This window comes from Buceros rhinoceros, unplaced genomic scaffold, assembly GCF_000710305.1.
Source record: "Buceros rhinoceros silvestris isolate BGI_N320 unplaced genomic scaffold, ASM71030v1 scaffold8033, whole genome shotgun sequence".
Taxonomy (NCBI): Eukaryota; Metazoa; Chordata; class Aves; order Bucerotiformes; family Bucerotidae; genus Buceros; species Buceros rhinoceros.
The window spans coordinates 10,849-26,948 of record NW_010404148.1 but is presented as its reverse complement, the minus strand read 5'-3'; positions in this window follow the sequence as shown (position 1 = coordinate 26,948).

Below are 16,100 nucleotides of genomic sequence, written 5' to 3'. Positions count from 1 at the left end.
GAAAGCAGAGACTACACTCAGAGCTCTGTGAATAGTAGGAGATGACAACAGCTCCCCACACATCCCACCATTTTCCTCACTTCAGCTGGGGACTGGACTGCTTGGAAGATATCTGTGCCACGGAGTGCCTTTCCACAGCCAAGTGAGTATCACAAATAGACCAGCACCACTTGCCTACAAAACTGGATGCTTGCGCAATGCAGCAGAGCTGAATCTGCAGGACCGGTCGTAAAGCCAACAGGTGAGATAAGAGCAATTGAAGCAAATAATTGATGCTACTCACAGTGATGCTAAAGCCACAGCACTCACTTTAGTGAAGCAGAAGAACACTGGGGGTATCTATCTTTAAACTAGCTATTCTTGTCAGCCAGGAACTTAACGTAGTAAGAGCTTTATCTTGCTTTACTGGCAGAGCAGAGACTGTTTGGAGGCCCTGTCTGCGGCTTTGGAATCTGATCTAATTTAATGCCAGCTCGGGTCAGTCTACACAGTATTGGAATCACTGCTGTGACATACTGTGTATGTACTCTTCTTCATGACTTGGATCCCTCTCCAGTCAAAATTACAATCTCTTGCAGAAGTATGACCGTCTGCTAAGGAAGGAATACCACAAAGAAACACTGTGATTGTGGAAAAGAAACACATCTAGAAGAGAAAACACTTCTGTCAGAGGGAAATACACAGTTGTTCACTCCCAGTGTCTCTAAGATAACATTTCATCTTGTGCGGCCACAAACAATAAGAAGGAAGAGATTTTAATTCACACACAACATGATAATAGGCCAAAATTCTCCACCTCCTCAAAACTGAAGGCTCAGTCCTACCAAAAACTACCCACTTAACAGGTTGACTCTAAAAAAGCTTTGGGCAAAACTCCTTCCAAGTTCTAGAGCCCAGCTTGAGGCAGAACCCAAGACAGTGCTCTCCAATTCAGCTGCCACTTGAGTTTGATCCTCATGATTCCACTTACGTTCTGCAGTGTCTACCAAGTAGCCCCTTGATGATACGCTTGTACTGCCTGTGCATAAATAATGCCACAAGGCAGGATGCAGCAGAGAATCTGCAGGAATATCTGAAGTTCAGATTCAGTTCCGTCTTCGAGCAGCTCCCACCACTCCCAGAGCTGGACAGGAACAACATGAGTCTAGAAGGTACGCTGTCAAGCCTCCTATCACAGACTCAGCTGAACTTTGCAGAGAACACCCACAGTGCCCACAGCCCTCACTCGGCACCTCAGACCCTGAGCTCAGCTAAAAAGCCCTGTGAACAAGGCTCTGGAGGCCACATCCAGCCCTTACAAAACCTTGGCGGCAGGATACTACCCAACCCTTACAGTGCTTGCTAACACTGGGAATTTCCAAGGGATTATCCAGGGCATTGAGTCCAAGGCATACACAAGACTGGAACTATATGCATCCTCCTCCCACAGGATGGCAGTCCCTGGTGATGGAAGGGTTCCTGGTCATTCACTCCAAGGAAAAGCAGCATCTCTGCTACTCTTCCTCACTGCATGTTTCAATCTCCTTCCCTAAAAACAGATGCTGGAAGCTGTTGTCTAGAGGTCAGCACTGTTGGCTTTGCCAGTGTTTTTGGCAGGGAATACAGCTTTGTATTTGGAAACTGCCTTCCTACTGCTTTGCAGCCCCAGACCTTCACATTTTTTCTGCTACGGAAAGTGGTGATGATTATGGATGTTGGAAGAGGCTAGCACCACCACGACATGAGTGCATCTTCTGCATCTTTGCCTTCCCTTGAGAAAAGAGAATATCTTGCTCTGATACCAATCAAAATAAAAAATTAACAAGAGATTAAACCACATCTTCGGAGCCACACATGCCACAGTTTAGCGCCAGCACATGGTGCATTATGGTCTGTGTTGCATGTGGTTGCCACATGAATGCAAAAGGCAGCTCCAAGCTCAGGCTGACTGAGTTGGATTTCCATTATCTGCCAGGACTGACTCATTTCACCAGCTCCTATCCGGATTCACAAAGATAGGGCTGTGGGCTATGTCTGTGGCAAAGCAATAGTGCTGTTGAATCAGAGAAGCCACCTGCAATCATCTCTGAGTAACAAGTAGGAACTTGTGAAGTGGAATCACTCTCAAGCAGCGCAGGCAGCATAAGACAGGGCAACCCTATGGCCGCTTCAAGCAAAAGCTCAGGGGTTGTAGTGCGCTTGTGGCACCCACAAAACCAGGGACCTTGCAGACCTAAAGGGCACTAGGAAGCAGGAAAGGTCTACTTGTGCACCCTGCTTCCTCTCTGTACAGAGAAGCAGGACAGTAACAGCTGCCCAGCTTTGTGAGGCGTGCTTAGATCTGTGCTTTCCATGTAAGCCCAACACTGCAGAGTGCCTCCTGCAGCCCCTGTTCCACCAGACACACTGGCAAGGATGCTAAGCCAGCCTGAGACAGGACATTAAAACCCCTCTTACTGCTTTAGAATTCAGGTATGGCGTGCAATGGTAATAAAGTTTATTACAGACATTTTTCAAAGAGGAGAGGAATAGCCATAAAGACATATTTTAATGGAGAAATGAAAGCCGGCACATTTAGGATTCCTTTATTCCTCCACAATGTCCTTCCAGTTTTCATGTCAGAACACTGTTACACTCTTGCAGTACATACTTTCAGCTCTCTCCTCCCTCCATTAATAAGGCTCCTGCTGTGAGACACTCCATTAGGAGAAAGAGGCAGCAGCAGGTGCCGAGATCAATAATATTTAACGTCAGTGGAACCCTTTGATCATGGATACTTTGAGACTCAGTACATGTCTCCAAACCATGTTACTGATTATGTTAAAAGCAAATGCCATGTATTCTATCATACCAAATGTCTTTTAGGGTGCCCCTTCCTCTTAATCAAGCCTTTCAGGTGCCACTGTCCTGGGACTAATAGAAATAGTTAAAAAATGGCCCCTTATCACTCTTTTACCCCATTGTCTGGGAATCTGACCTTCTTATTCTGCTTTAAAAGCTGTTTCTTTCCAGTTATTCTACCAAAATCAACACAGCCAGAATCGAATCAACAAAATCATGCTTCCAAATCTGCTCATTTTGTAGAGTCACCAAAATGATGCTAATGCCAGGGAAGGGTTAGATGCCCCACCAAAGCTTGGATGTGCTGTGAGAACCGAATTTTGCTCTGTCCACAACTTTTCCTGGCTTCTTTGACACCAATACGCACTCATTTTCCGGAGCAGAAGCAGGAGCACTGCTCAGACTGCCAGGTGCCTTCCTTTCACAAATGTGTCCTCACCGTTCCTACTTGATTTTTCTACCCAAAGAGAAACAGGCCAAAGCAAGGCCATTCTGACCTGCACAAGCTTCTCACTTCTGGCACAGAAAGGGAGACAAACAATCTGGCGCTATACAAAGTGTTTGCAGAACAGGAAAGTGCTGCTGTCACCATTTCACAGATGAAGAAACTAGTCACAGAAAGACAAGTAACTTCCCTAAAGTCACCCCACAAGTCAGTCCAAAGAGGAAAAGAACACAGGTCTTTTGCCTTATGCCACTATGTTCGAATTGCTAGACCTGTTGCAGAAAGGTTTCAAACTGATTCTCAAATTACTTTTCTGACTTATTGTGACAAAGCTTCAAAAACACCTTACATTGCCTCCTAATCTTCTGTGACAAAAACGTGGCCCAAAGTCCATAATCAATGAGTCACTGCCAACAAATAAACCCACCTGTCTGAGATAAAGCAAAGCTTGTCCATGGCAACACAAACTTTCACTCAGAAGCAGTTCCACGCACTCTCAGGACTAGAGAACAATTCCTTAATATTACTCGCTACACCCATCCTCTGAAACTCCAATTTATAATCATTATTCCTCAGCACATTTCAGATCTGCTGTTTTAAAACAGCCAACAGATGACCTGCATTTCACCATGCTGGTACCCTTATGGAATAGAGAACATTCAGCTAAACTTCAGCTATTTGCACAGTAGTTTCACAAAATGCATTTAAAAATGTTCACAGAGCTTGACTTCACATTTCTTATCTCCCAGCAGGTATTCTCCTCTCACCCGATACTCATTTTAAAAGAGCTGTATTCACTGACAAACACAAAATCAAAATGACCCAGCTCTTACACAATCTTATTTTTTAACATTACATTCTCCACAGAAAAATTGAACACCTCCTCTATTTTGCCTGAGAATACAGCCTCCCTCCTCAAGAAATCTGGAAGACAGAAATAAAGGATACTTTTTTTCTCCTCCACCTTTTTTTTTTTTAAGTAATGTAACTTACCTGGAGTGCTCTGGTTACTGAACTGAAAATCTGATTTTCTCCTCAACCGTTTCCTTTCTACCAAAATTTGCCACCTACACTTTATATCATGTCCTTCTAAAGGTGTGTGGAATCTGAGTGATCATCCAAAAATGCTCTCCTCTTTATTTAACCCGTTTTATTCTCACCCTTCTTCTGCTTTTCTATTCCCGTGCTCTTAAACAAGTCCCAACAAAGGCGTGTCGTGGTTTCCTGCCTCGCCCTACCCTTCCAATTACCTGACACTCACTGGAAAAAAAGATCTGCCTCCAGGAATCAAACTTTACTGAAAGAAAAAACGCTCCTGCCTATTTGCTTAGGTAGATTAACTATTTAGATCTCAGACAGATAAAGGTGTGAAGCCTTATATCAGGGAAAAAGAACTGTTACGGCAGTACTTTCTGATACATGAGCTGAGATCTATTTTGGCATTTTCTTACAGGAAGCTACAGAGCACCTGCTGATATCTCTGCAGAGATGGCTGCAAGCTACACAGATGTTACTGCTTGCAATACAAGGGGCTAAACTCCCAGCTAGTACAGACTGGCTGAAAACCGCTCAAGTCAGTGGTCAGAACTGCCTTGCCAACCTGATATGCTCTATTCAGCAGGCAGCACTATTAATAAATAAAAATATGCCAAACTGAGTAAGGAACAAAATTTCTTCCATGTATACCACCTATGGACTTGTCACTGAACAGGAACTGGAGCAGAAGAGCAGCCATGGTGGGTCAAAGAAAAACTCCTTCTAGTTCATGACCCTGCCTTCTACCATGGTCCATTTTAACAGCCCTAGGAAGACTACGTGAACAGGACAAGCATATGCAGACATTCTCCTGGTGTACACTGGAGACTTCCTAAATCAAAAGCAGCAGCATTGCAATCCTTCCTTGATGGGATATTTTCCATTAATCTGCCCAATTAGTTTTGGAATCTCTAGAACATTTTAGTACATAGAGTGTCCTACAGCAAAGATTTTTACAGGTTAACTATCTTCTGTGCAAAGTTTTTTCCTCCTACTGAACATGACAGTGTCATTTGGTACCCTGTGCTTCTTTGTAAGAGTCAGACTTCACCTCGGCTTCTCTCACCCTACACAGATTTTGACAGACTTGTACCGCTGAATGGGAAAGAACTTGATGCTTCATGCACAGACCTTTGAGGAATTGTAGCTACGTACTGTCAAGATCGCACTCTTCTTCTAAGAGCCATACTGGAAATTTCTGAAGGTGTGTAGGGACACATCATTACACTGTCACTCCAAGACTTCTCCAGAAATCATCAGTTCATCTCCTAAATTCCAGAACTTATATTTATATTTTAGTCAGACAGATAATTATGAAGCATAATTTCCTCCCTGCGTGGAGGAAGCATCCATGACTCTGCCTTCTGAATGCTAATCAAAGAACATTGAGTTGTCTAAACAAGCCGCATGTGGTAATTAAGTCGTTAAGAGGTGTAGAGCTCAGCCTGGGACTGCACTTGGCTTAAGCATTGACCTAAAGGATAAAAGTGGCTTTAGCTTTTTGAACTTCACAGTCTTTGGACGTGACACATTACTGTCCCTCTTATTATCAACTGCACTTTAAAACTGCACTTTGGTCATCTCATTTTACATCTGCTTCCAGCTCAATGCACAGCTGTGTGCTTCAGACATAGCCTGGCTGCTCACAGACAGAAGCTCTTCAAGAAAAGACAGCACTATTACAAGGCTATTCTAGCACCAGTATGAGGCAGACTCACTGGAATGGCACACAGATTTCACTGGAGCGAGAGATGGGACCTCACATTTTAAGATTATGTCTTCAGGACTGGAGGAATTTTCTCCAGTATCTTTACCTTTGTCTACAAGTTTTCTTTATACATGTATAAACAAAGGTAGCCATCACAATTTTGATAAAATAAGAAAATTACAGTATTTTAATCCCAGCAGTGTCATCAGTTACAAGATACTGGTTTAATGTTTCTTGAGAACAAAGTCATGGAGCATCTATTCATGAGTCATTTCTTATCGGAAAGAAAAAGAAGGAGGGGGGGTATGACATAGAGGTGCCTTAAAAGGAAAATGAAAATAAGTCACATCTTGAGAACCACTGACTCTGAATTTAAAAGGGAAAATTTAGGAGAAGACGAAGTTGAAGATGCTGCCTGATGAAACACACTGATTGGTTCACTCAGGTTCCTAACGGGCAAGTGTCAACATCAAAGACATAATTTAGAGAGGTTCTGAGCTGCTTCACCTTTTACTGAAGTCATCGATTGCCTCAGGTGTTCAGAGCCAGTCGGGTGTCTAGCTGGCACAGTCCACAACGAACTGCAGCAGACCTGGCTTCAGGTCATGAGCTGCCACTCCTGCAGTAACAGTGGTGCTGTATGGACTGGTGGTTAGAGCAAGGGAGGCAACTCGAGCTCCTCTTGGAGCTAACAATCACCATCCTTCCACTGTCCCATCTGTCCTGCTCTACTTCACTTTGCATAAGGTTAAGTCTGGAGAGTCACAGTGCAGCTGGAAATACCTGGGAATGTTCTACCAAATACAGAGTGTGCTGCTTTCCCTGTTCCCAGCACAAGAAGAAGTTGCAAAGGCTTTGAACTCTTGGTTGATGCCTCAGTCTGGCAGCTGTAGTGATCAAATCACAGTTGGAGACAGCAGCATTTTCTCTGGTGAAAGATGTTCCAAAAGTTTATGGCAGCTGATGCTGGCAGTGAAAAAGTTGAGAAGATGTGACAGAACTCTACACCGCACATTCACCTCACCTAGAAGAGGGCTGTGCTACAGTACATCTCAATCACTTCTCACACTGCCAGGGGACCCCAAAGATAAAGTCTCAAAGCTGAACCAGCTGGTTTTGTCATGGATGTCCTCTAGCAGCTTAAAGTGTGTTTATGGTTTAGAAACAGCCAAGTGATGATGACTTGTTATCTTCAAAGGAAGCTGCGGAGCACAGGATAAAGTACACTGGTCTGATGATAATCCTGTCTCCATTGACACATATATTACATGGCTAATGAATCAGCCAAGAAGTTGATTGGAATAGTGCAGGTCCACACAAGGATGGTTTGCACAGGGAAGAAGAAACCGCACCTATTTCTGGGTAGCAACTGCAGTTCCTTCTGTGCGTTGGTTTTACACAACGCAGCCAGGCAGCTACTGAACCAACCAGAGACTCCTGAGTCACTCCCTTGCCTCAATGCCCTGGGCCCTCAGTTGGTACATCACCTGAGAAACTCACCATGAGTAACCTCAGGCATGAACAAAAGCTTTGTGGAGAATCAGTCATTGCTTTTGGGGTGCTGGGAGGTGAATAATGACAGGATGCGAAAAAAAACATTGCTAACTCAATGTCTCAGGTCCCAAGAGACATCAGTGATCAAGAGATGTCTGGGCTGTTTGTACTCATTAACAGAAAAGCTGTACAGCTAAGAACAGCCTTTCCTCTCTCATTCTGGCTTTACACAGCATTCCACACAACAGGAGATTTGTCACAGCTTCTAAGGTTTATCACAGTGCAAATAACATATAGCAATAACTGTAACAAAACTATATATGTTTATGGAGCATTATAAAACACCAGTGAAGGACAAACTGAATTGTACTGGTCCAGAGAGGGCATGGACTGTTCTTGCGGGGTCAGAGACTGGGAGGAGGTAGCTGAAGACTTGGGCTTAATGCTCTTACTATTACCACGTAGAGAGGAGGAGTGGGTCTCTTCAGCTGCTGTAGACAGCTGTCTGCCTCTGCTCAGAGACGAGCCTGTACAGACTCTAGGGCCCTGACGCTGTCGTGGAGCTCTGCAATACAGCTGCTGAATAGTTATAAGCAAGCAGTCCAGTCCAAGAGCAGGGGATGGACATGTGCCTTGTCTTGCGTGTCTGGGACTGCTCCTGATAATGCAAGCTTTGGTGCCAGACAGACCCAAACAAAACACACCTGTGACCTCTTAAAGTCCCCCTGTCCTCCATGCAGCTTTTTATGCACATTGATGCTTGGACACGTTTTATGTCTTGGTACAAGTCAGGCTGTACAGCAGGAGCTGGCTGCAGAGCCAGGAGTTACCACCCTCGTCAGCATCACCTCTAACAGTATCAAGGCTGGGATGTTAACAGACCTGTTTGCAAAGGTGACCTGCTGTCATCTCCCCCTCTCTCTCCGTTCCCCCCCACCCCCATGGCAATTAGGGAGCTACCCCAGCTACCCTAGTCCAGCAATCCACAGCATCTGCCAGGGAATGCAGCTGTGAAGCAGATGGTCCTGATCAGTGTCGCTCTGAGGGGTATCGCTGTGACTCTACACTAAGCAACTTTCATCCGTAGGACTCCTCTCCTTCCCAGTGCTGGCACAATGAATAATCCCTTTCACTTTGTCCTCTAGGTAAGAGTTGCCTGCAACACGTGCTGCTCACAGCATCAGAGCTACGAGCTGGACTGAGTGTCTAGTTTGATTCTGCTCATTACTGCCAATCAGCCCACTGCCCAGTCCGCTTGGTCAAAGAGAAAGGAAACCAGTCCTTCAGCATTTTATTGAAGAAAATGCAAAGTTTGATTCACAGGATCAAATAATTTCCTATCCTCTAGCTTTGAGAAAACTAGTTACTGTTTACACACCCACCTGTGAACCCTTAAAACAGTTCTAGCACCAGCATCTTTTAGACAAAAAAATATGCACCAGAAAAGGCATTATTTGCTAACGCACATCAAATGTTTCACTCAGCCAGGCAGTAAAGGGGCACAAACCATGCCAGATGACCTGGCTGTGGTGCTGCCAATATAAATATGGAGAAAAGACAAAGCAAAATGTTTACCAAGAAACAGCAGCGTGGAAAAAAAAATCCAAAAAACAAAACCCAAACCTTTCTGGCAGCCCCGCAGAAAACAAGCTTTGATTTGTGAATTGCTCACCAGCCATAGCCATGGTTGAAATTCCAAGCAATTAGTATTTCAAACAAACAATTCAACAAGTTCTACCTGCTGCCAGTCCAAAGCCTGCAAGTTTAAGCACCGTTACAAAGAGCAACATAAGGAGAACTGCAGTGCAATAATGCATGCAGGACAGAATCTGGAGGCAACACTTTACCTTGGATATCTGCCTCAGAAAATGATGAGTGTTGGCAAATAAGCCCGATTTCTGTCTGCCATCTTGAAATTTTGTAACACACACTGGCAAAAAAATCCTGATGGAAAATCTCTGCCAGGCTCAACCACAGCTTGCAGCAAGTCACCTCGTATACAGAGAGAGGGTTTCTTGTTAGCAGGATGGGAAATGCATGTGAGGGTGACTGAAGGGTCTCTGAGAGCGGTTTTCATTTGGTCTCCCCTCCTCCACCTTTCTGCCCTGCAAGTCCTTTTCTCTGATTTCAAAGGCTCATTTTTGGATCAAGGGTTATTTCACAGCCCAGAGAGTATTTTCAGGAGACTTCAAGCAACAGAAGTGCACTGATGCTCTGTAACTCAGGTCACTTTGTACATAGTGCAAGAACGTCTCCTGAAAGTACTTGGGCACAGAGAATTCAACTAAACACAAGATTGTGCATAAAGCGTATAGCTTATACCCAGTCCAAGGAACCTGGTCAAGCACTGGGGATCACTGCAGGTGCAGTAAGTGAAAAAGCACCAGAACTGTTGTCGCAGGACAGCTGAACTGCAGCTGAGTCTATATTGTCATGGTACATCTTGTGTATCCCATCCCCAAGATCTCTAGCCATGTCTATATCGTCAAGATCTAACTTTGCTTTCATAACAGCCTTCCTCCTTATCTATGCTGTTTATACACAACCTTGTGCTAAGACAGAGCATTAGCCTGAGCTCCAAGGCAGCTTGGGGGCAGGTCCAGAGCATAAGCAGTGGCCAACACTCCTATGCTCATGCAGTTCAGATTGACCCAGCATGCGGAGTTAAATACAAGCAGGTGTCGCTAGTTTTCATGTGTCCCAAAAGCCCTAGCAGTCATCCCTAAAAGATTTTCTATCCAATATGCAAAGGATTTGGCAGTGTGTCTTCTCCAGATCTTGGTTTGTCCTAAATGCTGTCCTGACACAATGAACTCAAAACTACCAGTTCCCAAGACCAAGACAAAATCAAGTACGTGGAATGGAAGTCAATGACAAATGGATATGGCAGGTTTATACTCACTCTTGAGTTGGTGCTTGCAGTGTACGTAGACCCCCTATGGCCTGTCCAGGTGCAAGAGAACAAGGGAGCTTCTTGAGAGACTCGCGTCAATACAGTGTAGTGTCTTGTCTACACTACGGTGTAGTGTCTTAGTCTATGATGGAGGGATTTTCACTTCCCTTTAAAAACCTCTAGGAGCCTGCAAGTTGAAAAAGGCTGGAACTATTGTATCAGATCAGAGAAAACATGTTAAAAGCACGTAACATGCAGTACAAGTATGCTATGTATGGTCTAATCCCTTCCGCAGGGATTTATGCTAGCACATGGAAAGTACCGACTGCTTTTGGATTCAGGGTAGAAAGTAAATGATGATTCAAACTCAGTTTACTTATTAACGCAGATCCTCACTGTGTCCCACCTATACCACATGCCAGTCTGCCATTTCGGAAACATAAAAGCACTAAAAAAAAACAGCTGAGTTTTTGAGCTTTTCAGTTTTTCTGTTTACCCACAACAGGCTATTTGCAGTCCCTGTGTTTTGCTGGAGTGTCTGTGCACATCTGTATGTTGATCACGAAACTGCCTTTGTTGTAAGTTTCTGTTAGAAAACAAAAGGACATTGACTACAATGGGGCAGACCTGGGTTTGTACTCCAGCAACCTGCAGACTTTGTGTGGCTTAAAGAGGGAAGGGCTTTTCCTCAAGAGCATACAGCAATTAGGAGAAGGGGAAAAGACAGATCCAGAACTAGGAAAATCATTTTTTTCCAGGGCAGTAAGAGGAATCATTGGGAATAGAGGTTTTCCCAAAGTAAATGGTTTAAAAAAACCCCTCAAAACTTTTTAGAATATTTATCAGTATTTCTTTTTTATCTTAATAATTTAAAATGAAAATCCCTCTTACCAAGAATTAAACAAAGAAAACCATGTATTTCTTCCAAATATGTTTGCTTAAATAGATCCCATTTTTTAGTCTTTGCTAACTTTTTGAAGCTTTTGAAGTAGTCTGGTTCTAGGCAGAACTTGAAGAAAGTCACTGCCAAATGAGGCTGGCACAATCTAAGCCCAGAAATAAGACAGCTGACTTTCCAGATCTCAGCGGTGGCAGCACTTGGATATTGTTCCCACATCACATTTTTCTGGGATCACTCTTCAAATAACGGCAGGGTGAAAGCACAAAACCATGTTTCCCCTCTGTTAGCAGGCAAATGAAAACACACATCTCGTGTGCCATCACGAGGCTTGATTTTTCACTCAGTTCTGCCAGGTTTACATAGCTAAGATTCAAGAGTAGTAACTTGTCTCTCTGAGTTTCTATCTTTCTATTTGAACACTCCTGAGACCAGATGATGTGGCAGATGCTGCCTGACACTACATTAATAATGACGGGGGAAGAGTCTCCCCTTAATCTGAAATCCATGCCAAACTGAAATCAAGGCATTCCAATTTTTTTTGTGGAGAAGCAAGAGAAGGCCAGCCCAGTTGTGGATATATTCACCTGGAACATGCAGATACCTGTAAAGTCATCTAAACCTGAGATTTTCACATTGTTCTCTTTAACCCTGTGATCAGACAGTCTGTCCAGGGCTGAATGGCCTTTGAGAAAATGTATCCTGGGCTGAAGGGGGAATTGTAAAGGTTAGGTAGCACCGTTTCTGAGGGGATAAAAAGTGTTTTTGTCCAGACATGTTCGAACACGTGTGCTCTACATATCCTGAGAAGTTCTGACTATCCCCCGGGCCCATGGATGATGAAGACGGAGGCCACTCAGCAAGTTTCCTGAGTCAGACTTTGAATGAAAGACTAAAGAGTTCCACAAGATTTCTGTTGCAGAGATAGTCGCTGTCAACGTGATCCTCCTTCACTATGAAGGTACTTCCTGTGATTAGGCTCTCAAGCATTTCAGGGTGGTGCTGACTTTTCACTGCCAAAGTAAACAACAAGCCCTGCTGGGCTACGAAGGCATTCCCTCTGCGGGAACACGCTCTGTTATGAGCCCTGTTTATTGCCACTGACTATTAGAGATTTATCACGGATCGGCATTTATCACAGTAAAGATGGGGGTTATTAAGAAGGGATGGGAATTTCAGCTTACATCAGCTTTTTGATCTCCTGGCTGCTTCACAATCATAAATCGATTTCCAAACATAAGCTTATCGGAGTATTGCAAAAGAGATTTAAATCTAGAGACTGGTTTCCATTAGTGTAAAGCCAGATTGTGCTTGTTTCTGTTGCATTTGTTTAGACCCAGATTAACACCGCACACAAGGAGCATTCCAGATTTTATTCTGATTCGGAAGGCAACATCGTGCCACTTGCGATGACTGCTTGAGGCCAGAAGGTGTGTGAAACTGTTTTTATTCCTATCTCCACTTCTATTTATTTGCTGAATAGATCATCAGAAAGGCTTGAATCCTTCTTGCTGGCTGCTGTCATGCTGCACCTGCTTTTCCTGGGGCACACAGCCTCCCTGCCATGTGCAGGCTTGCAAAGCCCCAATTTAAATGGCACTCCTTTATTAGAGGATGCATTCCAGAGGCATAAAATATTATTATCCGATATACATGGCTAGAAGACTGCTGATCTCCAGCAGGACTGCAAGCACAAGATGGGACATGAGACTCTTCGTAACACTGCTCACGCGGCAGCTGGAAGCTTCATACATGTTCTCAGTACTGAGGTTGAAGACTGCCTTGGAGACCCTTCTCTCTCACACTGTAAAAATTACTGAAGTAAAGAAAGAGTTAATCTCATTAAGAGCTAGTAACACCTCTTCAGAGTTTTCTCTTCTTTGGAAACATTCTCCTACATTACTGAAATTATGCCTCCATCAATTTTTTCTCTCTTCTCTTCTTCAAGAACAGTTAGGTATCTTCTTCAGGACGGAGATATTAGCTGTCCTCTTTCTACTCCTTTCACAAATTTTCCTCATGTTCAAGGAGCTCTGGAAATTTATTAATTCCTAAATTTTGTGGTCATAGGAGGGAAGGTGTTATTTCAATTCATATGACTAGCAGCAGAATTGTGTGAGCTGTCGTACCAAAGTTTTTCAAATTTAGTACCTTTCCCTGATCTATTCACTTCAACTATGTCTTGAGCTACTCTTTATTTACAAAACAGAACTGCTCATTTAACTTAGAGTGTTATTTCTACCCTTGATTTAATTTACAAGTGCTATGATATTTAGCTTTCCTGTTTTTTCCAGAAAAAAGATCACATCCTTACTGAGTTCTGCTGGAAGGACGTTCACTCCCTTGAAACAAACAAATGCACCATCAGATCTATACTGAGGGGCTAAGTTGTACATAACACCTGTTTTTATTCACGCTAGAAGTAATACTCATTTATCCAGAAATTTCAGCTCTTACACTGGTTACAATATGGATTTAAACATGTGTTTCATAGGCTACCTCGTACACCTTTTCTAACTCACCCCCCCACCTCAAAATCTCTTCAGCTCAGTAAATACTGACAAAATGAAGAATTGAATTATTGTAAATAAGAAGTATGTAATTTATAGCACCAACAAAAAGCTGAGTCCACAATAAAAGGCTAATACAATAAATACAATAGTTCTAAATTTTTTTTTTAAATGCTGTTTTCAGTAAGCAAAGAGGCTGTAAAGTCCAAAGCTGCTATATTCTATACTGCACACAGGGCCTATGGCAAGGAAGCAGGGAGAATATGTGAGAGGGTGAGAAAAATGCTTCATTTTTATTGCACCTTGAATAAAAAGAGAACTCTGACCAAAGTTCCTTGAAGTGATAAAACCCAGCAGCTCATATCCCAATTTCGATACTTCATCCCCAGCAGCTTTGAAATAGGTCTTGAAAGCAGGACTCTGCTTTTGTCCTCAGCAGACGGATGGGAGGCTCGCGGTGGAAGACATGAAATTAGGCTGTGATGTCCTGGGATGTGGTCACAGGTTCTAAATCACTTGCATATTTGTACAGTACCTTTCTCCTCCTAATTATGTGCCTTTAATCCTCATGATGAAAATCTTAAGCCATTTCAAATTTATCAACTAATTTCTTAGGATATGGAGTAAGGCGGATGGAGCGAACGATTATTTGTCAGACTTTCAGTCCTCCAGCAAAGACAATGATAGATGCACTGTACAGAATAACCAAAGTCAACAAGTTTTAAACTATCTGCCATGAGTAATATGAGCTACAAATGCCACAGAAGGGCATGATAAGCAACCCTTGACACCACAAGAATGCATCAAAACCAGGCATTAAAGGAGTCATACTGCTCGGCACATCTGAAGCTGAGTCAGAGTCTGCTAAGATCTCATGCAAAAGGGAATGTATAGGTCTCTGTCTAGAACGTACTTTTATCTTCACATTCAAGGTGAACCGGTTGATTACTAAAAGACACCTTCATATGAGGTTTGCAGAAAACTTAGTGGTCTTTCTTTGTTCAACTTGGTCATTGAAAAGGTTTGGAGAGAGTAAACTGTCTACAGAGTGCTGCCTGTGTCATGGTGGTTATTGTGGAGCTAATACGGATCTTCACTCTGTTCATGAGGAAGCTGGCACAGACTGAAATTAGGATTCAACTTTGTTCCACATTGGGATCTTTTTTTTTAAGATCTTGGCCAAAGGGTACAAGGTCTATCTCAAATTCTGTTGTTATATATAGACTTTTATGCACACTCATTATTTATCTCTTTCATATGCATCTTGTTGCGTTGAAATTAATCATAGTATTTGTGGACTTCCTTCTGTTTTGATATGCCGGCACTTCAGTAATCTTGATGAAGTTTCACATCTGCATCTGACACCCTGTCACAGACTTCCTGACCAAACAAACATTCTCACAGAGACAGAACAACAGACCAGACCCACAGGGAGCAGTCACAACATAGACTCAAGACTTCTATTCTGGACCCATTCAGAAAAAACAGATACAAGAGTTAAAATATGCTGCAACCTGTGGCTGGAGTTACAGAGTAGTTAAAGACACACCATTCATCAATAGTTAGAATGAGAGTAAATATTTGAGCAAAAGTAGAGAAGACAAAAGTCATAGCTGGAAGCTCATTAACAAGTGTTTCTCAATTTGTTTTATGATCACTCACTGTTCTTTAATCTTGAACGTCTTTTAGTTTGCAGCTTTTTTCTTGGGTGGGTCAAAAGCAGTACTCAGCACCATTCATGGTTATTTTCTTAATGCCCCTATTCTCTGACATCTCTCCAAGTTTCTTGCTTTTCATTAGAGATTATGCTTCTTCAAGCAAATCTTTAGTCAGACACACCTTTGACACACAAAACCACAAGTGGTATGCTAACTCCTACCAAAAACTGTTTCTTGTAGGACAAACAAAGAGAAGATTTGTGACCCAGAAGAGAAAAGAACAGATCAGTGTGAGTCTGTGATCCTTTGATATTATCTGTTTCTGCTTCATAAGAACACCGAGTGGAACATCTACCCACGTTTATTGATGTAGTAGTTGTAAAAATAGGAATAATAATTTCTACAGAAATTGTGCAGCTCTTTCATGTGTCACAGTCTTACAGCTAGTTCATGCACAGTTAGAACCCAGATGTTGCTACGTTGTTGTATTAATCGCAATTCAGCTAATTGATCTATAATTCATTGTTACAATAGAAATGTCAATGACAAGGTGACAACTGTCAGGCCAGCTCTCCAATATGCCAGAACAGATTGGGAAGTTTTTATTCTCAGCAGGACTCATATTTCTAGGGAGCTCGG